Source organism: Macrotis lagotis, chromosome 1 (genome assembly GCF_037893015.1).
Source record: "Macrotis lagotis isolate mMagLag1 chromosome 1, bilby.v1.9.chrom.fasta, whole genome shotgun sequence".
NCBI classification, from domain to species: Eukaryota; Metazoa; Chordata; class Mammalia; order Peramelemorphia; family Peramelidae; genus Macrotis; species Macrotis lagotis.
In genome coordinates, this window is record NC_133658.1 from 626,205,138 (window position 1) to 626,231,346 (window position 26,209).

A 26,209-nucleotide genomic window follows, 5' to 3' on the forward strand; every position below is an offset into this window, starting at 1 on the left:
ATATTCTCTCAAGTCGTAAGTGTCCATCACTTCTGGCTAGGCATATTCTCTCTGTTAGAGTTACAATTCTCAAGAGTTATGAGAATAGCCAGTTTCAACTCATTGGATAGCAGTTTTTTTTTTCTTTTTACCCCCCCCCCCCCTTTTTTTAACCTTTTCATGTATCTCTTGAACCTGCTGTTTGATGTCCAAATTTTCTATTTAGCTCTGGTCTTTTCATCAGGAATTTTTTGGAATTCTTCCATTTTAGTTAAATGGCTATTTTTTTCCCTGGAAGTGTAGACTTAGCTTTGTGGAATAGTAGATTCTTGGCTGCATTCCAAGCTCCTTTGGTCTTTGGAATATCTCATTCCAGGCTCTTTGATACCTTAATGTTGATGCAGCCAGGTCCTGTGTAATCCTTACTATGGCTCCTTGATATTTAAATTGTTTCTTTCTGGTTGCTTGCTGGATTTTCTCTTTTATCTGATAGTTTTTGGAATTTGACCACAACATTCCTTGCTGTTTCATTTTAGGATCTCTTTCTGGAGGGGATCAGTGTATTCTTTCAATAACTTCTTTGCCCTCTGGTTCCATGAAAATGAGGGCAATTTTCCATCATTAGATCCTGTAATATTAAGTCCAGGCTTTCTTTTTTTTCTCTTCAGTGTTTTCAGGAAGTCCAATAATTCTCAGGTTCCCCTCCTTGACCTATTCTCGAGGTCAGTGGTTTTACTGATGAGGTATTTTACATTTTCTATTTTTTATTTTTTGATTTTGTTTAACTTAATTTGCTTAACTTAATTCTTTTTTTTTTTTTAGGGAGGAGTTTTCTTCATTAACCTTTTGCAACTCCTTTTCCAATTGGTCAATTCTACTTTTGAAAGAGCTTTCCACTTGACCAATTGAGGTTTTGAGAGAATTATTTTCTTTTTGCATTTGCCCAATTGATGATCTAGAGATTTATTCTCATTTTGTATTTGACCAATTGTATTTTCTAATGATGTTTTCTTGTTGCAAGATACTAATTGTCTCTCCCAAATTTTCCGGTTGATTTTTAAACTCCTTCCTTATTTCTTCAAGCAAGTCTTTATGTGCTGTAGACCAGATCATATTTTCCTCAGAGCTTCTAGGTCTCTCTGAGTTAGAGTCTTTTCCTTCCAAGAATTTTTCTATGAATCCACCTTTCACCTGACCTTTCTTCATTTTGCTAAGACCTTGAGTTGGGGAGGGGCTGGTCACAGGGGTTTGGTGTCGGGATCCCTAGGGCTTTACTCAGTGAGTGTAATTTCTCCGGCTAGGCAGTAGGAGGTGCTGGTTGCTTTCTCTGGAGTGTCTGTGACCTTGATTGAGGCCTTCTCCCTTAGCTTGAAGGGAGCAATTGAAGCTATTGAATCTTTTTGCCTTCAATCAATGGTGGGCATTACCCTGGAGTGAGGTCATCCCTCTATTGTCAGCTGGGCTGGTTCTTCTGCTCACACACCTGTGCCTGAGGCAGAAGTAGTCTGTGATTGTGTTTGTTCTTCGAGGACTGGAGGCCTGGACTCAGAGTTCCTCAGACCAGAGGAGCCCAGGGACGGTGTCCACAGCTCTTCTGCACTGGAACTCTCCCCCCAGCCCTGTCAACAAGCTCCAGAGGGTCAGCAACAACACCAGTGCCTCTGTTCCCTAGTTGAGTCAAGCACTGCTGATCAAGCAGGTCTGGCCCTCAGGCTTCCCAGCTCCAATTCAGCTGCTAATGCGGTTTGCCCTCTGTGCCTGGACTCACCCAAGGCTGTGGAAAACAAATCCTGAGGTAGATGTTTTTCTCCTGCCTTTTCTTTCTGGGTTTTGCCGGTTGCATTTCTGTTAAGAGGTTTGTTTCATATGATAGATGGGGAGAGATCAGGAGACTTTAGAACTGTTCCTGTCTTCTCTTCCATCTTGACCAGAAGTCAATTCCAAATTTCTTAAGATTGACCTTGAGAGTGTCCTTGTATCACTTTTTCTGATCTCCTTATGAGTGCTTGCCCTGTGTGAGTTCTTCATAAAATAGTTTTTTTACCGGCATATGTTTGGTCAACAACATGGCTAGCCTGTACAATTGTACTCTTAGTAAAGTTTGGCTCCTTAGAATTTTAGATAGACAAAGAATTTTAGTGTCTGTATCTTACCCTACCAGCTGTTCTTCAGAATCTTCCTCATACAATTCAGATAGAAGCAATTCAGTTTCCTGGCATTGCCCTGGTGGATTGTTTGGTTTTTACAGGTTTACAGCAATGAGATAAGCATAGCACCTCCATAGACCTTTGAGTTTGGTACTCAGTCTAATGCTTTTCTCCCACATTTTCCTTTGGAATGTACTTTCACACACACACACACACACACACACACACATACACACACACCCCTATCTAATAATCACTGTACTTTTTTTATTAAATTGTTTTCTAAATAAAGCATTAGCAATTAGAAATGTTTTTCTCTTTGAATGCCATATATTCATGCCTTTAATATCATTTTCATGCTGCTGCTGCTAGAATTTCTACAAATTATGTCAAATAACATTTGGATAAAAGTGTATCATTGCTTTATTACTATATTCATTGGGAAGACTTCTAGTATGTTCCATATATATTTTATGGATGAGAAAATAAGACCAAGAGCTCAAAGTAACTACATAAGCAAACTATTTGCTAAATTAACCTGACTTCTTATCCCATAAGACATTTTTATCTTTATTATTTATTACTATAATTAGAAATACTTTGGAAGGGCTTTGTCATGGGTTAGAGATACTCTTGCAGGGCTTAATAAAACTTTCTAAATGCAGTTGACTGCCAAAATAACTTTACAGAAGTTAGAGCCTTGCTAGCAGCTTTCCTAGCTTCCATAATCTCATCTTTGGCTACTACTAATAAAACAGTCATACTGATAGTACTATGCAGTGATTATTGTTTAAATGTCCCCGAGAAAAGAGAAAGTATAGTTTAGAATGCTAATATAAAAATATCAAAAAATATGTTTAGCTTGGATTTATTTAATGTAGGTAGTGATTTGCAACCTGTCAAAAAAAAAGCATCCTCAGTTTGGGTTCATTCAACTTAAATATTTCAATCAATATGTGCACCAGGCTTTACCACTGTAGTCTTATGTTATCTTCAACAAAATATAGAATTTTTCTCTGCATATTAAGTCAACAGATATTCATATAGGAACATACATTTTGAACTGGATATGCCCACAAATATGTCATCCATACTATCCATTCACCCACCCAGACACACACAGGTACTCACCCACCCAGACACACATTCGTACTCAAATTTTTTTGAAATTTTTTTATCATATCTATATAGATGTTATAAAGTACTACTTCATTTAAAAGTTATATTGAATTTATACTAACTTTTTCTCATAGCTTTTTTTTGGCAAGGCAGCAGGGTTAAGTGACTTGCCCAAGGTCATACAGCTAGTTAATTATTATTTGTCTGACACCAGATTTGAACTCAGGACCTCCTGCCTCCTGGGCTGGTGCTCTTCTTTTTTTTAGGTTTTTTATTTTAGGTTTTTGCAAGGCAAATGGGGTTAAGTGGCTTGCCCAAGGCCACACAGGTAGGCAATTATTAAGTGTTTGAGACGGGATTTGAACCCAGGTACTCCTGACTCCAGGGCTGGTGCTTTATCCACTGTGCCATCTAGCCGCCCCTCTCATAACTTCTTAACCAAAAAATGTTAACAGTAGACCTGCTGCTTTTCTAATAAAAGATCCTAATTCCTTTGACTTTAAAATACAAGAACGTTCTTTAACTTAAAAATAGAGGAATAAATAGTTGTGTAGACCTTGTGGTTTAATAAAAAGAGTGCTGTGTTCAAGGTCTATCATTTCTACTTAATTTGTCTTGTGAATGAATTAGTTGTTTAACTTCTTTGAATTTGTTTCTCCTACCAAATTGAGTAAAGGATACACTGTGATCCAGAGTGATAGTGTGGAAAATTACAAAGCATTATATATATGTCATTACTATCTCAGTACACCTTGAATTTTAAGTGTAATGTTGGAAAGTACATTTTGATGACTTTGAAGTCATCAAGAAATGGCAAGATTCTTTAATTATATTTAAGGAGCCAGAATCATAGACTCCTATTTTTGAAGATGAGAGATCTTAGTCATTTAATTTAACACTTTAATTTTTCAACTGAGACATGGAGATGCAGAGAAGTAAAGTGATTTGCCACACTTATACTGGTGTGCAGAAGAATGCAGAAGTAAATACGCAGAAGAGTTTTATGGAATAGTTTAAAAAAATAACTTTGTAATTTCCTGTTAGGCTTTCATTACCTTTTACCTGGACAATTGGAATAGCTTCCTAATCTCCTAATATACTCTCCTTACTCCCAGACTCATATTACACTTCAGTTCTTCCTCAATCAAGTTGGTCTTTGCAAAACACTGATCTGTTTATGTTATTTCCCTTCTTAAAAGTTAAAGTTGACCATGGCTTGAATTGAAAACTGGAGTTTGGCATTCAAAGTCCTTTACCTTGGGATCCAACCTGTCTTTGCAGATTTATGTTACACATTTCACTTAAGAAATTCCATGTATAAACTACTCCCATCTTCCAACTTTGCCCAAACTCACTCTTGCCTCAAATGTTATTCCTCATTTATGCCACATACCACATGCCATATCCTAGCTTCAATGGCACATCTTTGTGGATCCATTTGTCAAATTTCTCCCTCCACTACTCTGATATTTCTCCCTGACAAATTAATTATTTTTAGCATTCTTTTCTTTTTTACATTTTGAGTTCTAAATTTTCTTTTTCCCTGCTTCTTTACTTTAGCTAAAGCTTGACTTTGGCTCCATGATATTTGGATTGTTTATGACTGCTTGGAATATTTTCTCCTTGACCCGAGAACTCTCAAATTTATTTTTCTGAGAATTTTCATTTTGAGATCTTCCAGGAGTGAAAAGAATTTAAAGAGCTTGGGACAGCAAGTGGAGCAGTAGATAGATCACTGACCCTGGAATCAGGAGAATCTGAGGTCAAATGCAGTCTCAGACACTTAGCTGTGTGACCTTGGGCGAGGCACTTAAGCACATTGCCCTACAAAAACAGACAAAAGAAAAAGCCCAAGAGACTGAGTGACTGGGTAATTAGCTAGCAGATAATCAATGAATTAATTATCAGCAGTTTTTCTTGATAACTAAAGACAGAAGACTATGGAAAGCACAGATGCTTAAATACCTTTGGAAAAGTGGTTGGCCTTGACAGGTCAGATATCCTCTGATCAATGTGAGGGTAGACAGTAATGAGGAGGTTGGGCCAAAAAGTCTTCACCTCCTTCTGAGATCTTAAGTGGATCTTAGCTATCTGGATAGAAAAATTCATCTCTATCCAGAGCACTCCCACCTCTTGGAATCTATTCAAAGGATCCCATCACTACCCAGATCACTGCAGTTGAACTATGGGCTGGAATTCACCTAGATTAGAATGTCTTCTTTGATAAGAAATAAACTCTCTCAGTTGGTTGGGGTACTTGAGGTGTTCTTTGTCAGCTGTTAAGCATCTGGATTTCAAAGGAAGTAAGAGAAAAAACTTCCAATGTTACTAATTAGTTACTAATCATTTCTCTCAGATTTTTACAATTTCTATTTTCCCTCTGGATCTAAGATATTGATACAGTTATCCTTGATAATTTCCAGAAATAGAAATGTTTCTTTGATCCATTTTCCAGATCAGTTTTTCCAGTAAGATATTTCACATTTTCTTCTATTATTTTACTTTTAACTCTGTTTCATTGTTTCTTGATATCTCATGGACTCATTGATTTCACCTAATCTTATTTTTTTCAGTCTTTTGGTTTTTGCAAGGCAATGGGGTTTGCCCAAGTCCACATAGCTAGGTAATTATTAAGTGTCTGAGACTGGATTTGAACTCAGGTACTCCTGGGCTGGTGCTTTATCCACTGCGCTACCTAGCCACCCCAAGAAATAGTTTTCTTTAGTGAACTTTTGTACATCACTTTTTCATTTGACCAATTCCTTTTTTTTTTTTAAAACAAGTCAATGGGCTTAAGTGACTTGCCCAAGATCACACAGCTAAGTATTAAGTGTGTGAGGTCAGATTTGAACTCAGATCCACCTGGAGCCATGTTCTATCCACTGTGCCACTTGTCTGCCCCTGACCAATTTTTATTTTTGAAGAATAATATTTTTCAGTGAATTTTTACCTCTTTTTTAAAAAATCATTTTAGGCTATGCTATCTTTTAAAACTTTTCTTCATTGAATTTTTGTGCATTTTTTAACCATTAGGCCATTTTTAGGTGTTATTTATTTTCTTCAGTTTGTCATCTTGTTTCACATTTCTTTAGAATATATTTATTCTTTTTGAAAGCATACTTGGGCCTTTTTACATATTTTATCTGTCAGATTTTTAATAATTAATCTATCAGATGAAATGTGAAGTATTTATGTATAATACACATCACTCACAGGTTGAAATTTTTTCAGTGTTGCTCTTTTGATACCTGAGTTTTGTTAAAATTAATTATGTTTTTAATAATCATTTCAGGTTCGTAGACTTTAGAACTGGAAAATACCTTACAATTATCTAATCAAATGTTTATTTTTCATATGAGGAAATTGAAGTCAATGGAGGTGAAATGAGTTTTCCATAGTCCCATAGACTTAAAGAAGAGTATATTGGAGATTTAAACTTTTGTGTCAAAGTAGTATAACGATAATAGATTTGAAACGTTTTCTTTCATCTATGTAGTACTATTTTTTTTCAGCATTTAAAATACTATTTAATGTTGGATACTATGAAAAAAATGAAGATAAAAAAAATCTTGCCTGCATCACTTCAAGACATCTGAGTGTGTATTTATTTTGCTCTGTTTTTGCATTGCCTTTGTATAGTGCCTTTTGTACATGGTAGGAATTTTTAAATTGAATAGTAGTGGAAATTTCTGTTTTATTTTTCTTGTTATTGAGTAAACTTCTTTTGATCTTTTAAAATTTATTCATGTAGTTGTATATTTGGTTTTGTTCTGTGGTTTATGAGCTAACTGCTCAAGTTGTATTGAAATATTGGGATTTAAAACATTGGTTGATATAGAAATAATTTGTAATTTTTGTGTAGTGACAATTTCAAAAATAATAAAGTATCTTCTGTGTGTTATATGAAAGGAAATTTATGTAGAAATTTTAGGCTAAGAGTGATGAAATCAAGTGATTTATGAAATGTTTCTGTTAGAGCTATTCTATTTGGCAGTTCTAAGTGATGTGCACAGTATAACTTTGCATATACCTAAATACATTTTATTTCTCTATAGCAGTCATATTTAAATTCTATAAAATTGTCATCTATATCTGTTTACATTTCTAAACATCTATTTTTTAAATGTATTTTTTTTTATTTTGAATTTTACAATATTTCCTCTAATCTTGCTTCCCTTCCCCCCACCCCCCACAGAAGGCAGTCTGTCTTTACATTGTTTCCATGGTATACATTGATCTAAGTTGAATGCAATGAGAGAGAAATCATATCCTTAAGTATGAAAAATAAAGTATAAGAGAAAGCAAAATTGCATAATAGAATAATTTTTTTTTTAAATTAAAGGTCTTTGGTTTTTGTTCAAACTCTACAGTTGTTTCTCTGGATACAGATGGTATTCTCCTTCGAAGATATGCCCAAATTGTGCCTGATTGTTTCACTGATGGAATGAGCAAGTCCATTAGGGTTGATCATCACCCACATGTTCTAAATACCTATTTTGACATGCATAGATGGAGATAACTGTATTTCAGTATATTTGATAACTTTTACAATCCTGTGTATTTCATACACTCACAAACCTCAGTCTTAGAATGGAGTCATTATTCTAAAATGGAAAATATTTCTACATTTTAAGTTTTATGTTATATTCTTGTAGTTCTTTGAAAATAAAGATAGTAGATAGTGATAGCTATAATTAGGGACATCAGCATTAGTTGATATAGGAGATTAAAATGACAATATTCATCTAAATAGAATTGTAAATGACAGTGGTGAGTGAGAATCTGCATATCCCTTCTTCCCGTCTTTGTATTTGATGACTGAAATAATTTAACTCCCTTCAGAATAATTTTTTTCAAAGTTTTGAGATTCATTTTTATAGTCTGTCCTAAAAGTAAACTTGGAAAATGCTTCATATATGATATCTTGGAGAAATTACAGAATTGCAGGAATTTAATGTAAGACTGCCAACCCCAAGTCTGTGAAGCCTATGGATCTCTTTTCAGAATGTGTTTAAATGCCTAAACCTATAAGATTAAAATGGGAACTCATTTAGATAATTAATAAAAATGTTAATAGGTTATGAACTAGAGGTTCAAATTTTATATAAAAGTATCCTTCTGAAGGACTGATTTCATTATACATTACACAGAAAAGTTGTGTACATTGATTATCCATATATTAGAAAAAGGACCTTACATACACTTTGTTTTTCTTTCTATCACAGATGGGACATTACATATCCATCAATTTCAGGGTATTCATATTCTTAAGGGAAATCTTAATCTTTTGAGTGTCTTTAAAAGATAAGATGGTAATTTTCTGAATTGCAAGTTTAAAGAAGAACCCTTGAGAGTTCATTTTCCATTTGAATAGAAAGTATAGAATAATGATGATGATAAAGAGTGGAAATTTTTTTATGGGGGTGGAGTTAGGGAGAGAGAGGAGGGAAAATAGAAGGTTTAAGGACTGCAGCTGTATGGGTAATGTGTGCTGTTCTTTACTTGTCATATTCACAGCAGTTGTTGATTTACTGGTCAGTATGCTTTTATCCACACATAATGTATGAATCTCTAACTCTGCTAGAAGAAAGAAAGTAAAATTATAGGGAAAGTAGAGAATGTAAAGAATTTACATTTGATTTATTTGCAGAGAAACTTGCCAAGCAAAGAAGGTAGCCTTTAAGTATAATATTTATGTTTTATCTGTTAATGCATAGTTTTCTTAAACTGGAAATACCTTTCCATAGAGTGAAATAAGTGTAAATATAGCACAGTGTTGGCTTCTACAAAAGGTAACCATTTTTTTTTCTTTTAAAAGTGTATCCATATTTAAATTTAAGACAAAGCGATCCTTTGAAATAGTTTAAGAACGTTAAATATATTTTAGAGCTCAGGTAAATTGTTACTTGCCAAGACTTCCATGGGGACAAAAAATTACTCTCTTTTGCAACCAATTATCAATCTACTTCATTTTGATTTGCAATTTATAGTTCATTCAGGTCTTTGTTGAACATGTCATGTTGAAGTTTAATGAACAGTGGTAGAAATGTGACTCATATTACCATTGCATCTTTTACATATCAACCAAAAAGGTTTGAATATAACATTCCCTTAAAAATGTTAGCATCACCCCACTATGTATCAATTCATGTAAGTCTTTTAAGTTTTTTGAAATCATTCTGATCATTCCATTACAATTATATACCACAACTTCTTTAGCCATTCCCCAAATGTTGTACATTTAATTTCCACTCCTTAGCCACCACAAAAAGAACTGCTATAAAAATTTTTGCACAAATAGGTCCCTGCCCCCTTTTTTGGGTGATAAAGACCTAGAGGTGATATAGTTGAAGCAAAGGGTTTTTAATGTACAGTTTATTGCCCTTACAGTTCCAACTTGAATAGTTGGATCAGTTCATAATTCCACCAATAATACCTTAATGTTCCAGTTTTCCATATCACCACCAATATCCAACATTTTCCTTTTCTGTCTTATTAGTCACCCTGGTAGATGTGAGGTTGGTATCTCAGAGTTGTTTTATTAGCATTTTTATGATAAATAGATTTAGAATATTTTTTCACATGATTATAGATACCATTTTTTTTTTCTGTCTGAAGGCTCCCTATTTACATCTTTTGATCATTTATCACTTGGGGAATGACTTGTACTTTCCTAAATTTGACTTGGTTGTAATGATTCGAATAGAACCGGCAGAACATTTTACAAAGTAACCAGATTTTTTAAATGAAGATTTGTAAATGACTTGGGTATTCTGAGCACTACAATAATCCAAGACAATGCCAAAGGACTAATGAAGCATATTATCCACCACCTTAGAAAGAACTGATAATGATTGAATACAGACTGAAGCTTGTTATTTTTTCTTTTATTTGATTCTTGTACAAAATGACTGATAGAGAAATGTTTTACATAATTGCACATATATAACCTGTTTTTGACTGTTTATAGTCTTAGGGAGGGAGGGAGTAATAGAATTTGGAACTGAGTACTTTAAATAAAAGTTAAGAAATTAGAAGAGAATTGGAAGGTGACTTATAAACCATCTAGCCACTTCAACCCACTCATTTTAGAGCTGAGGAAGCTAAGGTCGAGAAAGATCATTTTATTTGCCTCTTAATAAACGGCATAAGAAGGAAATAGTTCCCTCTTGACTCTATTTTTATTTTCTAATTTTTTTTAATTTTGCAAGGCAATGGGGTTAAGTGGCTTGCCCAAGGCCACATACCTAGGTAATTATTAAGTGTCTGAGGCCGGATTTGAACTCAGGTACTCCTGACTCCAGTGCTCTATCCACTGCGCCACCTCGCTGCCCCCTCTCCCTTGACTCTTAAGACAAATGTAGAAAAAAATCGAAGGCATTTAAAGCTTTTTCTGTTAGCCTCCTATACATTTTACATTATTATTCCATTAAAAAAAATCTTTATGAGTAGAGTACCATGTGGAAATGGGAAAACCTAAATGCAAATTTAACCTCACTTGTTATCTGTGTGATTGTAGCCAATCATTTAATTCTGTTTGCTTCCATGTCCACACCTATAAAGTGAGGATAAAAATAATAGCTCCCACCCTTAGGGTTGTTGTAAGGATAAATTGGGACAATATTTGTAAAGTACTTAGAAGTTCTTGGAACTTAAGATTTATTATAGTATTATTACCACCACCACCACCACCACCATCATCGTCGTCGTCATCATCATCATCTCTATTTCCATCTTCATTCTAAGTTTCTGAATTTGTGCTTGACACAGACTGAGATCATTCCTATACTGTTGGATGATGAGGGCAGGTACTGCTTCATGTTGAATATAGTGCCTAAGAATAGACCCATTAGGAATTTTGGATTGTGAATCATTTTAGATTTTTGCTTTGCTTACTCTGTCTTTTTGTTTTACACTACTGCACACCAACTATCCTTCACTGTGACACTCAGTGGTCTCAGACATATATTACTATTTCTGCTGGTTGCAGTTTTCCTTCAGTACTCCAGGTGCTTTTCAGTTATGCCCTTGTCTTCTTCCTCGGTTTGTGTATGAGCAAATGGACTGTATGCTACTGCTCTGGTGCTGGCCCCTGTCTCTGTTATGAATCTCAGCTACTTTTGAGCATGTTTATGCTGATCTTAGTTTGCTTCTGCTCAGATCTTCTTCAGGTTTCTGACTGTCTAATGGTAAAGTCCTGGACTAGATTTCTCATTGACTCTGTTTTGCTGGATTATTTATAGGGAACATGGGCTCTTTCTTCTTTGAATTTGATCAATATCAACAAGCATTTCAAATTCAGAAAAAAAAGGATGGTGTATAATAGTGAACCTCAAGTATTGTGTATATGAAATTTAAGAAGATAATAAAAATTCTCTGACTTATACACTCTTCTGAATCTGTTTTTATGTATTTTTGTTTCATTGATTTTTTTTTCCTTCATATTGCCTGCTAAGTCCCATCCCTCCTTCCACAAAGCATAAGAAAAACAAAAACAGAAGTAAGCCTTCCTTGTGACAAATAAGTATAGCTGAGCAAAATAAATTCACACATTGGCTTTCTGAAAAATGTACATCTCATCTTGCATCTCTAATGCTTGACAGGATGTGGGAAGTATGTTTTTTCATCAAGAAAGCTTATGATTAGTCTCTTTGTCAGGGAAATTGTTTTCTTTTCTCTCCAAAATCTACTAAATATTTATGTACTTAAATTTTTTTGTAGTATAAATTGTTCTTCAGTTCATTTCTATGTCAGCCCATTTAAATCTTAGCAGGTTTCTCTGAATCCATTCCTCCAGTCATTTCTTACTGCACTGTTAATATTCTATTATATATGTAATGATTTGTTCTGTCATTACCTCATTAATGGATGTGATTTTATTTCTAATTCTTTGCTGCTAAAAAGGAACTATAATTTTGTGTGTGTATTTGTGTGTGTGTGTGTGTGTGTGTAATCAATGGTGGTATTGATGGATTGACAAATGTGTGATTTAGTTCATTTTAATTTATTTAGTTTAATTGATTAAATTGCTTTCCAGGATGACCAAACCATTTCACAGCTCTGTCAACCTTCTCTGTGGCTTCAAACAATTGTCATTTTTCTTTTTTGTAATTTTCATTCATCCTGTGATTGTGAGGTGAAACTACAGTTATCATATTTGATTTAATTTATATCACCTTTGTTAATGATGTGTGGAGCATTTTTTTATGTGACTTTTGCTAGCTTACATTTCTTTCATGACCAGGTTGTTCATTTTTTTGATAATTAATTTATTGGAGAATGATTTTTATTGTTACACGTTCCTGTTATCTGAATATATGGGGTGAATTAATAAATAAACAGAGAAATTCATTTAAACTTAATTTCTGCCAGTCTGCTTTCAAGTTTCTCTGGCAGTTAATCTGTTCGGGAGTTTCTTGGCTTAAAAAAATCACTAAACTACTATGTTTGATAGTTTTTGATACTGTTTCTGTTTTTTAAAATAAGTATCAAATAGTTTACTCCTTCTGGTTTTAGATCTGGAATTGTAAGGCTCCATTTCCTATTTCCAGTTTTTGATTGATTTCTTCCTCCTGTGAATTTTGTTGTTTGTTCAGTTTCATAAAGTCATCCCTTGGTAATTTCTTTTGATGCTAAAGTTAAAAAATGCATGGCATCATAGCATCAGCATGGTCTAGCCAAGGAACATTGAGTTATTCTTCAGTTATTTAAGTTTTTTTTTTCCCCTGGAAAGAGTGGATTTTTAGTTGCTTATAAACAGTAACAACATCTAAATGTATCTTTGTGAGTTAAACCTCCTGATATTTTATACATTTTCTTAGTTTAAATGAAATTTATTTTTTAATCTTGATGTCTGATTTATGTCCTGTCTTTTTCCCTCTTGAATTTTTAGGATTTAAAAAAAAAATCTTATTTTTGTTTAAGGCAAGAAGGTTAAGTGACTTGATCAGGGTTACACTGTGAGGCAGTTATTAAGTGTCTGAGATCATATTTGAACTCAGGACCTCCTGTCTCCAGGGCCAGTGCTCTATCTGCTGTACCACCATGCTCCTCCTTAGGGTTCTTTAAAACACCATTTTTGGGGGATGGGAGGGAATGATATGTGTGGGGAAAAAAATTTGGAATTTCATTTGCAATAACAATTGCCATCTACTAAGGAAGATTAATACTTGAGCTGTAAAGAGTGGATTTTAGTTAAGTTTATAAATAATAACAGCACCTAAATCTTTGTAGGTTAAACCCTCCTTTTATACAGTTTCTTATTTTGAATGAAATTCATTGTTTATTTATTTGTTAGTTTTTTGCAAGGCAATGGGGTTAAATGATTTGCCCAAGATCACACAGCTAGATAATTTTTAATTGTCTGAGAATGGATTTGAACTCAGGTCCTCCTGACTCCAGGTCTGGTGCTCTATCACAGCTCCACCTAGCTGCCCCATGAAATTTATTTTTAATCTTGATGTCTTTTTTGTGTCCCTGTTGAATTTTTAGGATTCTTTAAAAACATCTTTTTTGGAGGGGGGGAGGATATATGTTGGAAAATAAATTTGGAATTTCATTGAAATAACAAATACCCTCTATCAAGGAGTTGTAATACTTTTTAAAAGGTTAATTTAAGAAAGGGGGTTCTTTTTTTATTTAAACATTTTATTTATTTTGAGTTTTACAATATCCCCCCTGATCTTACTCCCCCCACCCACAGAAGGCAATTTGTCAGTTTTTACATTGTTTCCATGGTATACATTGATGATCCAAGTTGAATGTGATGAGAGAGAATTCATATCCTTAAGGAAGAAGCATAAAGTATAAGAGCAAGATCAAACAATAAAATATCAGTTTTTTTCCCTTAAATTTAAGGTAATAGTCCTTGGTCTTTGTCCAAACTCCACAGTTGTTTCTCTGGATACAGATGGTATTCTCCATTGCAGAGAGCCCAAAATTGCCCCTGATTGTTGAGCTGATGGAATGAGCAAGTCCATCAAGGTTGAACATCACCCCCATGTTGCTGTTAGGATATACAGTGTTTATCTGGTTCTGCTCTTCTCACTCGGCATCAGTTCATGCAGAGCCTTCCAGGCTTCCCTGAATTCCCATCCCTCTTGGTTTTTAATAGTACAGTAATGTTCCATGACATACATATACCACAGTTTGCTTAAGCCATTTCCCAGTTGAAGGACATTTACTTGATTTCCAATTCTTTGCCACCACAAACAGGGCTGCTATGAATATTTTTGTACAAGTGATGTTTTTACCCTTTTTCATCATTTCTTCAGGGTATAGACCCAGTAGTGGTATTGTGGATCAAAGGGTATGCACATTTTTTGTTGCCCTTTTGGCATACTTCCAAATTTCTCTCCAGAAAGGTTGGATGAGTTTACAGCTCCACTAACAATGTAATAGTGTTCCAGATTTCCCACAACCCTTCCAACAATGATCATTTTCCTTTCTGGTCATATCAGCCAGTCTGAGAAGCATATGAGGTAGTACCTCAGAGAAACTTTAATTTGCATTTCTCTAATTAGTAATGATTTAGAGCAATTTTACATATGACTATGGATTGCTTTGATCTCCTCATCTGTAAATTGCCTATGCATATCCTTTGACCATTTGTCAATTGGGGAATGGCTTTTTTTTAAACATGATTCAGTTTCTCTGTATGTTTTAGAAATGAGTCTGTCAGAAACATTATTTGTAAGGATTGTTTCCCAGTTTACTACATTTCTTTTGATCTTGGTTACAGTGGCTTTGTCTGAAAAAGCTTTTTTAATTTAATGTAACTGAAGTCATCTAGTTTGTTTTTAGTGATGTTCTCCATCTCTTCCTTAGTCATAAGCTGCTTCAAGAAAGGGGTTCTTTTCTTTACATTGCCAACACAAAAAAAGGCAAGAACCCATATTCTGGAGTGATGTATGCTTGGTTAGAAATGTCACTTTTTGATGTCATCTTTTCAGTAAATCCATTTCATGTCTTAAAAGAATTCTTGACAATTGTGCAATGGCTGGATATCTGTAGTTGTAAACCCCTGATATTTGTGATTTGATTCCTGGACTATTTTACTTTTTTTTTTAACCCAGTGAAGTGTATAAAGATAACTTTATTCAAATATTAAGTCTAAACTGCCACATTTTACCTTTTTTTCCTTCTAGAGTCATGCAGAACAAAATAAATTCTTTTCCCTCACTTAAATCTTTTTTTTTTTTTTTTTTTTTTTTAGTTTTTTCCAAGGCAATGGGGTTAAGTGGCTTGCTCAAGGCCATACAGCTAGGTAATTATTAAGTGTCTGAGGTGGGATTTGAACTCAGGTACTCCTGACTCCAGATCGGTGCTCTATCCACTGTGCTCCTAGCCGCCCCCACTTAAATACTAGTCCCTCCTATGTCTCCTCCAGCATTTCCTTCAGGAAGATTGCATAGAATTTGAAGCATCTATCCTGGCCACTCTTATAGAAGTAAATATCTTCTAGTCTAGTTACTTCTTCATGGATACTGAAAATATTGATGTTATTGATGAAAGTTCAAAAAGAATGTAACCTGGGGCAGCTAGGTGGCTAAATTAATATAGCACTGGCCTTCAGCAAGTTACTTAACGCCATTGCAAAAAACCAACCAAACAAAAATTTCCCTCATCAATAATGGGATTGTCATCAAGTTTAAATAGCTTAAGAGGCACATTTCATAAATTTCTCTAATTTTCAATAATAGCAATTGAAATGTCATTCATTTTTTACTACATAGATTTTACTATGTTTCTGTTTCTTATTCTATTTAATCATTAACTGACAAGTAATTTTACCTTTCTTTGAATGCCCTCATATGCCTTTGATTACATTTAACTACAAGTCAGCTATGGAAAATCAGTCTTTCATAATCAACATTTTGTATATATTCCTTTTTTTCACTAGCTGTCGTTAGTTTAAGACCCTTTCTATTATCATTCATTAGTGCCAGTTTTACCTCTTTCCCCTGTAGCTATGATTTATTCCATTCCTTTAAATTTAAAAAATAAATAAAATCCTTGTAACAAGTTGTTAAAGACAGATTCTCACATTTGTCAATGACCAAACGTTATTATGAAACATGAATTTGTCACTTTTCTGTCAGACTTCAGCCCTGGTCCTCTGAAATTGTTATTGGTATTACCATTGATCAGGTTTAAGTTTTTCAAAGTTGTTCATTTATAGTTTTATTGCTATATAAATTGCTCTTCCAATTCTGCCAACATCATTCTGGATTAGTTTAAATAAGTTTTTTCAAGTTACTTTGATGTTTTCACTTTTGTCATTTTTTAAAGTTACAATAAAGTTCTGTTATATCCATGTACTATTGTTTTGCTATTCCCCATTTTAGAGGCTTTTGTTTCCATTTCCTTTCTACTACAAAAAACTGTTCTAAATATGTTTATATTGATGAACCTTTAAAAAAATTCTTTGGAATATATTATATATATGTGTGTGTGTATATATATATATATATATATATATGTATATATATATATATATATGCACGCGCGCGCACACACACACGCAAACAAACACACACACTTGTAGTATTGCATTGCTGCTGGTCAAAGAAAATGCACAGTAATATTTTCAAATTGTTTTCCAGAATGTTTCAACTAATTTTTATAGCTCCATCAGCACTGTTTTCCCATGATCCCTCGTAACATTTTCCATTTCTTTTTCTTTCTGTCTTTTTATGTCTGTCTGACTTTCTTTTGCCAGCTTATCACTTGGAAGATTGTGATTTGGAGCTTTAAATGTTACTTTAATTTACATTTTCTTTTAATGATTTGGAACTTTTTAAAAAATTTGATTTTGCTAATATATAGCTTTTTCATATCCTTTAACCATTTATGGTTATTTTTAGTCATCTCTTTGGTGCCAAACATAATCATTATGATTTTTGTAGCATTAAGTTATTTTTGTTCAATTGTTTTGTTTTCCTAAGGCAATGGAGTTAAAGTGACTTGCTCCTGATTACACTGACTTGCTCCTGATTACACATCTAGTAAGAATCAAATGTCTGAGGCCAGATTTGAATTGAGGTCTTCTTAATTCCAGGCTAAGTGCTGCATCCACTGCATCACCTAGTTGCCCCTGGCATTCAGTTTTCATTTTCTTAGTAGTCATTTAATGTATTAGTTGAATTGAAGGACATCTAGGTGGCACAGTGTTTAGAGCACTGACCTTGGAGCCAAGAGGACAAGAATTTGAATTCTGCCTCAGACATTGACTTTTACTAAATGGGCATGTCATTTTAACCTTGCTTACTTATCCCCAGTCATCCTGATTCATCTCTGGCCATTGGCTCTGGATAGCTCTGATGGAGAAAGTGAGGTTATTAGCACAGCACTCCTCACTCAAATTAAAAAATGAAGGACAAATGTTAGTGGTTGAATTGAACAAAGTCACTTCCACACATAATTTTCCTTCTTTACTGCAGAATGCTTATTTATTAATTGTGATCTTAAAATGTTGCTTTCCTTCCTGTCCTTATTACTGTTTATGAACTTATAATATTTATAGTTTTCCTTCATGCTTCTTTGTAACCATTTGAAAATGAGCATATGTTTGGCAGAAATTTTTCAGGTTTTCAGAGTCTGCCTGGCATAGTCCTAATGAAAGAAGGATACTATTAAGATAATAAAGTCTTCCAAATTCTACTATTCGTTGATGACATTGTAATCTCAAGTAAATGAAAAATGTTTGATGCTCAAATTATACCTTGGATGGTTAACTCATTACTGTTTTACATTTCAGGACTTAAACTGCAGATGGTCAGTGACTTGGAGAGAAGCCTGGTTGCATTCAGGACTTTCAGTGATTATAGTACACCAGTCTGTCTTTCATATTAGAATTCTCCCAGGTGATTCATGAAACCTCATTCAAAGAACAAAAATCACAAATAATACAATACAAAGGGCTTTGGAAGTAAGCATGGTGGGCATTTCGCAATTATAAAACTTGACTAGTGTTGATTGCTTTGTAGTAACAGTAACAACAATAACCCCATTTCCCCAAAGGAAGGTAGCTATATAATAATAGCCCAGCCCACAAAACTGATTTTGTTTAATATTTCCTATCTCAAGAAGTCATTGTTCTCACTTTGTCAGATTTAAATTTCAAGAAGTCTCTTATCCAAGGAAGGTTGTGCAACTTTTGTGCTAAAGCTGTTTATTTTCCTTTCCATTTTTCTATGACTCTTGATATATCTCATATCTTCCTGTATAGTTACCATTTCATTTTTAAAATTATTTAAAAGCTTGTTTTATTTCTTATATGAATTCCAATAGACTTCATTTTAAGTCATTGATTTTTCTGTGGTGCTTGTTTTTTCTTCATTTGGGTTTTAATCTTTAGTGTCCTTTGTTGGTACTTTCATTCATTAATGTTTTTTCAGCTTTTCTCAATTGAATATGTTACCACTAAACTCAATCATCTTGGATGAGGTAGTTGTTAGACTCTCTTTGTTCCTGATCTTTTATTTCTGGGTTTCTTTAACTAAGTGCTACAGGTTGTGTCAGTGCTCAGGATGTTAGAAAGTTTCATTGTCCCTGATGGGAGAGTTCTGTTTGACTTTCCCTTTTAGTGTGCTGAGCTGGTCTCTTTGTCCTTTTGAGTGTACCTTGATCTAGGTGCTGGTTAGTTTTCTCACCCTCCCAGGGCTTTCTTTCTTGTGTTTCCTTGGGCTGCTGTTTTTCTTCTGTTTGCTTACATTCCTTTTTTTTTTTTTTTTTGAAGTAAATACTATTCAAGGATGTAAGAACTTAGTTGTGTTTTTTATTTGTTTTTGACTATTATTCATTCTGGTGCTCTTTTTAGATCTTTCTTGGAGAAAAGTGTTGGAGTTGGGAACTGGTGTGACTAACTACTGGCCATCATAGCTGGAAGTAAAGTCTATTTTCAGTGAGTTGATTTTGCTTTCATTTTCAATTCCAGGTCTTTATTATTTGAACTGGAATTTATCTGGTACAATGAGTAAGGAGAAGAATGAGTAAGGAGAGAAAGGATTGCTAAGGCTACCTCCTTTTATTTGTTTATATCTCTTCTTATGTATAGTAGATGATGAGGATTTGTTTTAAATAAATAAATGTATTCAAATTAATTTCTTTTTTTTTTAGGTTTTTTTTTTTGCAAGGCAAATGGGGTTAGTGGCTTGCCCAAGGCCACACAGCTAGGTAATTATTAAGTGTCTGAGGCCGGATTTGAACCCAGGTACTCCTGACTCCAGGGCTGGTGCTTTATCCACTGCGCCACCTAGCTGCCCCTTCAAATTAATTTCTTGAACATTGCTAGTATATTTTAATGTCTATTTAATATAGAGTGTTGGGAGAAGGATGAAACTTTGGTTTTGCATTTGAAGCCCAGACTAATTGAAGATTAATCAGGAATGAAATATTTTTGAAACTAATGGAAATTTGAAAATATTTCTTGTAATTATTATGTTACCATTTCTTTTCAGAACATATTAGCGTAAAGTGAGATGATTTTCTTAGTGCTACTATTTTATTTAAACATTTTGTTATTATTTTTCAGTCATCCAATTCTATATGATCCCATTTAAGATTTTCTTAGCAAACCACTATAGTGATTTTCCCCATTTCCTTTTCCAGCTCATATTATAGATGAGGAAACTGAGACAAACAGGGTTAAGTGACTTGCCGGTCACAAAATAGTTAAGTGTCTGAGGCCAAATTTGAGTTCAACAGTTGAGTCTGTGATTTTATACCTGACACATTCATTGTGCCACCTAGCTGCTTTTTTAGCAACTTTACGTTTTTTCTATAACTTGGCTATAAAAATTTCACTGAGAAATTAAATTGATTTATTGCAGGTGAACTTAAATTCTTGAGAAGTGTAAATCTTTGTAAGAAAAAAGCTTTTTCATTCAAAAACAGTTAAATAGAAAAAATCCTATCAATACTAATAAAAACACTATTCTTTCAAGGATTCTGTTAATGTAAATCTTGGAATGGATACACCTCTTAAATGTCTTCATTCAGAAACAGGTCGTATAATTTAGTTTAAAGGCATGACAATGAATTGGAAGGATGAAGAAGAATTGTAAACTAAAAATTACTTTTGAAAAATCAGACTTCTCGAGAGTTGTTGTTCATAATTTGGGTCACTGAGGAGGATGGTGCCACAGTGGATAGAGCATTGCCCTGGAGTCAGGACTACCTGAGTTCAAATCCGGCCTCAGACACTTAATAATTACCTAGCTGTGTGGCCTTGGGCAAGCCACTTAACCCCATTTTCTTGCAAAAACCTAAAAATAAAACAGAAACATAATTCGGGTCACTGCTGTGATTTAAAATCTTATTTTCTTTAATTGAAGAATTGTTTTGACAGATGGCCTAGTCTTTGGTGAAATTGTTCTATGTTTAAAACTGAGTTAAGTTTTATTGACTGTACATGTTTTGTTATGATTATGTGATGAAAACAGGAATACTAAATTATGATATTGTGTCTTAGGTGGTTTTTTAAAATCAAACATGTACCGTGCCATTTCTCTCTGGTTCCAAGAATAAACTTGTAAATAACTGTTTCTATGAAAAATGTTCATTTTAAGATCACAGTATTCTTCAAAAATTTTGATTTTCGGGGTGGCTAGGTGGCACAGTGGATAGAACACTGTCCCTGGAGTCAAATCTGGCCTCAAAGGCTTAATAATTACCTAGCTGTGTGGCCTTGGACAAGCCACTTAACCCCACCCATTGCCTAGCAAAAACTTAAAACAAAAATTGATTTTCGGTTATGAACCCATACAAACAATTATGTGTTCAAAACATTCAATGTCAAATACAAAATAAATGAGAGTAAACATTTGTGGTTTTTCTTAGGCAATGGCATTTAAAACTTCTAAAGGTACCTGATGGTTGTTCTCCCTTCAACTTGAGAATGTCTCATAAATTTAATTTTTTCCACAAATCAGTGATAACACTGCTTAGAATTAGATGTACAAATTAGTTGCTTAGTCTTTTTCTTAGACAACATTTTCCTCTTATTCCAGGCCAAGTTTTCTTAACCTAGCTAGTGTCTACAGATACCCAAAGTGGCTCTGAGGATAGATTTCGGGGGGGGGGGTTATGAATTTGGATGGGGGAAAAAAAGGTTACATCTTTATTTCAATATAATTGGCTTCCTTTTTAGTATTGTATTTCAAGATAATTTCTTCGTATTTTATGTATCTGCAGACATTCTGAGAAGATGTTTATAGACTTCATAAGCCTGCCAAAGGGGTTACTATGACATAAAAAAGTATTAAGAACGCTTGTTCTAGTTTTTATAGTGGGTATTTTTCATTGTACTTTATTACTGTTTCCTTAAGGAGTAATCAGCTCCTTTGTAACTTTCAAAAAAAGACCTTGCTCCACCCTCTCGATTCACCAGCCATTAATTAAGGGGTCTATTATATATATAGGCACATAAAAGCAAACATGAAAAACAGATCTTACCTTCAAGGATAACTTTTCTTTTAGAAAAATGCCATTATTTTAGTATAGTAGATAGATTTTCTTATGTTCTCCGAGCTTCACTTTCCTTATCTGTAAAATAAATGCTACATATAAAATAAATACTACTAAAAGGTGTCTTTCAGTTCTCACATTTTAAATTCTGATTCCTTGTTTGTATAATTTTGAATAATAAATGTATGACTAATAGGCCTAGTTGTCTTCCAAATTTGATTCTTAAGTAATCAATGGAATGCCTTAGCTTTGTAAGAGACTCATCTGAACATAGGGAAACTTTTATCCTTCCACTGTTTCTCCTTTAGAAGACATCATATGCTTTCTAACTTCTTTCTCAAATGTATTGAAAATGAGTTTATATCTTAACTGATATTGTCCTTAGTGAATAACCCTCTCACTTGAGCACATAGTCCAACTGTTTTACTGAGGCATTGTAAAATTACTTTTTGCCTTGTGATTACCCATGTCTTTCCTTTTATTTCTCATTTTTCTAATCAGCAACTTTTTAAAATAAGGTCAGATTATACTTGTCTTAATTGCATGCCATTTTCATTTTCTCATTTTTATTAATCCCAGAAATATTTCACTGCCCTAAATGAAATACAGGATCATGCTTAAATTATTACTCAAGTATCTATATGTAAAAAATAAATCAGTAGGTGAATGTTGATTCACTTACTACTTGTCCTTCAATGTCAAAGAGGACCATACTGACCAACAACATTATTGATGGTGTGAGTTGCACAATTATGTTTATTGTAGCAAGGAATATGCTGTGCAAGGCATCCTTCTCACTTGCCTTTACAAGAATCATTCTATTTCATGACCTGATTAATAGGAAACAGGACTACTGGAGATAGTCTGACTGCTTTGGGAATCTCTTGGTCTTGAGTTAGTTTTTCTTTCTCCTATATTAGCATCTGGCAGCACCATTATGTGATATCTGATAACAGACTACCTGACGTTTGCCTTAGAAGACTTACATTATGGATATTGTCCCATTAAACTCCTCACCTGACACTTTCCCTGGAGCAGGTTGGGCCTGGCACCAGAAGCAAGAGACCCCTGGCCCCCACACCTCCTGTTGCCCCTTTCCGGGTCAGTGAATGTAGATTACCATGTTATTGAATAGACACTTATCTTGGATGTGTGTGGGGGATGGGAAGGTGATCTTTGCAGTTCAGACATTTTAAATAAGCAGTAAGTTAGAACCAAAATTAAACAGGAAGAGGAAAGGTTTGAATTGCTTTTGGGAGATTGTAAAATTTTTATGTCTTAATAACCCCCAATAGCTCCCTGACATAAAGGCCCATTTTCTCTTGTTGCTGTGTATCTATGAGAAACTGAATACTACTGTAGAATAAAAGTTGAAATCAAGATGAGGGAAAGGGAAAGATCAATTGTGGACATGAGTAGGCATCAGAAACAAGAAATTAAAAAGGACCATAGTGAAGTATATCATCAAAAAAATATGATTAGGAAAAAAAAGGATGGACTTTTCTGTGTGTCCTCAGAGCCAGTGGCAGAGTAGCTTGAGGAAGGCCCTAGCACAAATGAATAAATATCTTCTGGTGAATTTAAGGTAGTCAACAAGGAGAGTTATTTGGATGGGCAATTATAGAATTTTCTTTTGTTTGTGAGGGAGTGGGGTTAAGTGACTTGCCCAAGGTCACATAGCTAGGTAGTTAAGTATCTGAGGCCAGATTTGAACTCAGGTACTCCTGACTCCAGGGCTAATTATCTACTGTGCCACCTGACTGCCCCTAGAATCTTATTGCTGAAAAGAATACCCATGATAAACTCAGAAGTTAACTAGTGGCCTAGAAGAGGTTTTGTTTTATTTTTCCTATGATAACATAGTTTACACTAAGTTTTTTGTTTTGTTTTGATTTAGGTTTTTTTTTTTTTTTTGCAAGGCAAATGGGGCTAAGTGGCTTGCCCAAAGCCACACAGCTAAGGTAATTATTAAGTGAGTCTGAGACCGGATTTGAACCCAGGTACTCCTGACCCCAAGACCAGTGCTTTACCCACTGCGCCACCTAGCCACCCCTACACTAAGTTTTAAAGAGACCAAATGAATATAGTATAATTAGGTTAAAATCATACAACCAGTAGATTAATTTCTGATTCTTACTTTGATTGTTCATTTGCCCTTTCATGATGTTGAATTAGAGAGTAATGTAAGCCAAATATTATAATGAATTTTTGTTTAGCCACCAATTGTGTACTTTATACACTAAATCAGAACCAAGAAGACCTTTATAAAGATGTCATCATGTTATAAACCCAGTATTTTTATTCAACTCATTAACTTTGCTAATCTATATAAATTGTAAGAATTAAGTATGGTAGTCTCTAAAGTAGAACAATCTAACTCTTAGTTCTAATGAATAATTTTATTTTCTATAAATTTTAATGAAACCTAAATTTTCTTGATTGGTCCAAAATTCCCTTTTTACTGCCTTTTCCTTAGTATTTTTAATAGTACCATATTTATCTTAAAAAAGAAATGAGGTTGCACGGCTAGGTGGCGCAGTGGATAAAGCACCGGCCCTGGAGTTAGGAGTACCTGGGTTCAAATCTGGTCTCAGACACTTAATAATTACTTAATAATTAATAATTACCAGATTTATTTTTGCAATTACATAGAGTCATTTTTGTAGCATTGACACTTATTCTTTAAATACTCAATAAAATATACTTCTAAATCTTTTTGTGCCAGGGTAGGGTTTTCCTCATTTGTAGCTTTACTTCTCTTTCAGAGATTCATTAGTTGTTTTATTTTTTATCATTTTGCTTTACATAGTTACTGGGTTTTTTTTTTTTTCTCTGACCTACTAATTCAGGCTATCTTTACTTATTCTCCATTTAGGCATCTGTCTTTTGAACACTTTGAAAATTGCTGTTTCTATTAATTTGTTTACTTAAAATTGTTTTTATTAATTTCTTTTATAAAAGATATATTTAATGTTTTTTCTTCTGATTTCTGTGTTTCTGCAGATGATAATTTTTCTTTAGTATTCTTATTGAAAAAGCTTCTTTAGCAACTGTTAATTTTCAAAATCTAATGAATGTAATTTATATTTTTCCATCTTTAAGAAGAATGTTAAGGTTTCCTACAATCATGTATTACTGTCTACATGTTTTTGAATTTGTTCTGCTTTCCCTTTATGGATTACTATATTAGTGCACATATAATTAGTAATTATTTCCAGTCTATGGTGCCTTTAAGCATCATATAGTACCTTTCTTTTATCACTTGTCATTTATTAAACTTTATTTTTGTCCTGTATGATAAGTATGAATGGAAGCTAAATTTGGGGGAATTATCTAATGCAGGACTTAAAAACTTTATTACTATATTCTTTTATTCTAATATGACTTTTAAAAATGTTTCCTATATTTTGGTTTCTTAAGCTCAATCTTCCTTTCTCTTAAATTTTGAGAACTTTATTTCCTTGTTAAAAATAAATTTTATTGGCACATTTTTAAGTCAATAAAATTTCTCCTAGCTTTTCTCCCCCTCAGAGATTCACACCATATAACAAATTATATTTTAAATGCAAAAGAAAAGAAAATTTAAAAATAGAGCAGTAAATGAGAAATGCCTGAATGTGTTCAGTGTATCACAACTCTGGATTGCCCATGTGTCCAATGGAGTGGTTTGAGGTGTCTTTGCATGTCTCTTCTTTGTTGTTCAGTTCAGGTCATATCTGATGCTTGGCAAAGATACTAGAGAAGTTTGCCATTTCTTTCTTCAACTCCTTTTACAGATGAGGGAAACTGAGGCAAATAGGATTAAGTGACTTGCCCATCCAGGTCTAACTCTATCAACATAATTATCTCAAAAGATGCACCCAAAAAAAGGGTCTTTGACAAGGCTGAGTATTATAAGAGTCATATTGATTATAACTAAGATTTATATAATGCTTACTAATGTGACAGACCCTGTGCTAAGATTCCATTTAAAATAGCAAATGGCCTAAAATATTTAGCATACCATCTAAGAAATCACACAATAGTCTTTAAAAACATCTTAAATGGTTAGATTAATATTTAGTGCTAATGCTGGGTGATGCCTGTATAATAAGAAGATTTACCCAATTTAATTTGCAGTTTCAATTTGTTCACATAAATGGTTATAATTATTAATTTTGCCTTTCCACCTATGCTATTCCCTTTTCCCTCTTTCAGGTTTGTATTTTGTACTTGTATAGTGTACTTGGTCTTTTCTAGGAGTTTAATTATGAAAACTGGGATGGTAAAGTCAAGTGAATTTTTTTTTTCATTTAATGCAGATCTTGCCAAGTTAGTAGTGGTAAATTGGGGATCGCTGAACTAGTTTTGTTTTGCTTAGAATAGTGTTTACTAGGTGGTTGCTATCAATATCTTCTGATAAATCAACTAAGTATTTGTGAATCTATAAGCTTTAGATGAGCCCCCCTTTTGTTAACTGTAGGTATTGTTTATAGTTGGTGAATTTTGTTTCTGTC

At 33.8% G+C, this 26,209-nt stretch overlaps 1 protein-coding gene across 6 annotated transcripts in view; it reads left to right on the forward strand.

Moving 5' to 3' along the window:
* Positions 1 to 26,209, forward strand: part of SPOPL (speckle type BTB/POZ protein like) — a 96,762-nt gene that overhangs the window by 37,705 nt on the left and 32,848 nt on the right. The window contains exons 2-3 of one of the 6 annotated variants that reach the window (XM_074215073.1): positions 18,004 to 18,174; positions 19,066 to 19,149. The exons of 3 other annotated variants lie outside the window; for them this stretch is intronic. The gene's annotated coding sequence lies outside the window, so the exon portion shown is untranslated. 2 more of the 6 variants (XM_074215074.1, XM_074215075.1) reach the window with 2 other exon arrangements.